The sequence below is a fragment of the Octopus bimaculoides genome, chromosome 8 (genome assembly GCF_001194135.2).
Source record: "Octopus bimaculoides isolate UCB-OBI-ISO-001 chromosome 8, ASM119413v2, whole genome shotgun sequence".
NCBI classification, from domain to species: domain Eukaryota; kingdom Metazoa; phylum Mollusca; class Cephalopoda; order Octopoda; family Octopodidae; genus Octopus; species Octopus bimaculoides.
In genome coordinates this window covers 15339693-15341865 of record NC_068988.1, presented here as the reverse complement: position 1 = coordinate 15341865, position 2173 = coordinate 15339693, and positions in this window count along the sequence as shown.

Sequence of the window (2173 nt, the reverse complement as noted above, 5' to 3'; positions counted from 1 at the left end):
TATATATATATTACTTATGTGTATATGTGCGTATGTAGTTATTCAGTTTTATTTCAAGATTTCCTATCAAAAGAGAAGAAGCCGGCTTTTAAACTAGAGCCAAGACTTCTTTCTTGGAACTTCAATATCAACAGCGTATTTTTGCATGCATGTATTTGCATGTATTTGTGCAGATTTGTATGTTTTCTTTTATGTATGTATGTATGTATGTATATGTGCATGCATGAATGTATATGTATCTATGAGACTTCATGAAACTCAATGCGGACGAGAATATGTTATGTAAGTGAATATCAATTTATTGATAACAGTCGACAGAACTGTTTGCTTGAGAATTATTTCGAGTCGCTTAAGCCGACATAAATATTTCAGTCATTGATGTCCGCATAACTTGTATTTCAATCGTTTCTCTGTTAAATGATAACTATAACACATCAAACAATCTCTGTGTCGATATTACTATATAATTTCTTTGTTGGAGCGTGTCTGTTGACTAGTCACGGTCTGTTGATCGTTTGATCATTTGATCATCTAGATTCAATCAAGTAGAACGACAAAAACATGGAGGATATCAATTTGATCATTTTTTCATGAGTTTTGGTTGTTGTCTTAATGTTGTGTTTGAGGTATATATACGCTTAATTGCATATGTGAATGCACTCAAGTATCATATTTTTGCATGAGGTGTGTGTGTGTGTGTGTGCGTGCATGCATGTGTGTTTGTGTGTGTGTGTGTGTGTGTGTGTGTGTGTGTGTGTGTGTGTGTGTGTGTGTGTGTGTGTGTAGGACGGCTCTAGATATATGCTTAGTTTTATGTAACTATTTAAACATGCTCGGTCATTAGTGTTTAAACAAATATTTCAAGTACATATTTAGATGGACGAGTACAGCTGCTGGACAATTATTACATTAACAAAATGTCATGTAATCGAAGATTCTGGAATTAGAATTTCTCTGCTGGTCTATTCTTCCTAAGTTATGTTTTTGACAGAAGAAATAGTTCAGCCGACATTGAAATCCTGGAGAAATTTGTTTTTGTGTCTTCAGAATTAGAATTCTAATTCAAAATTCTTGGATGGAAAATGGTAGGCAAATATAAATAACACTTAGAGATTTATACACACACACACACACACACAGCCCAATCGTACAATACACACATGCTTACATTCTGGCACAGCTGGTGTTCAACAGAAAAATAGATTGTCTTTGCTTTTAAATTAAAATATACAATTAACAATATAATTTATATAATTACAAAAATATATAATTATCTTCTCTCAATCTCGTAACAACATTATCTAATTATTATTATTATTATTATTATTATTATTATTATTATTATTATTATTATTATTATTATTATTATTATTATTATTACTACTACTACTTAGGTTGTGAACTGGTAGAATCGTTAGCGCGTTGGACGAAATGCTTTCTGTTTTTTTTACGTGCTGAACTCAAATTCCAGCTTTGTCCATTCGGAATCGATAGGATAAAGTAACAATGAAGTATTGGGGTCAATATAATTGGCTAACTCCCTCTCGCTAAAAATTCCTGGTCTTGTACCAATTTGAAGCCACTAATATTATAGTTGTTGCTGTTGTTATTATTATTATTATTATTATCATTTCAGACTTTAATGTTTGTTATAATGTATATCAGTTATTAGCACCTTATCTCTTTGCCTGTGCAAGAGAAGTTGTCAAGCCCATGGCTAAGTGCAGATATATGATGCTTACTTATCATGTGTAGCTTGGTTGGCTCCTTCTAACCCTCAATCAGCAAGAAAATGGCGGTTATGCAGCGTACGTTCACGCTGGCATATTATAGAAGATCGCTGCAGGACATGTTGAACAATGTCCTTAAATATATTCTGTGTGTTGATGAGAATTTGTTGAAATACTATTCAGGAGAACTTTCAGGTCAAGTATTATGAATAATTTCCAAAAATGATTGACCCGGCAGTACAACTTGAGTGTGTTGCCAGTTTGGCATATATTTTATAGTTATAGAAGTGTCGTCTGCAGAACTTCTAAAAAGCTAGAGGAAAAAGACAGATAGATAGATAGATAGATAGAGAGAGAGAGAGAGAGAGAGAGAGAGTAGATGTCTTAAAAGAGACTGATACATATACAACGAAATAAAGGGACAAACCGAAGTGTATATATAT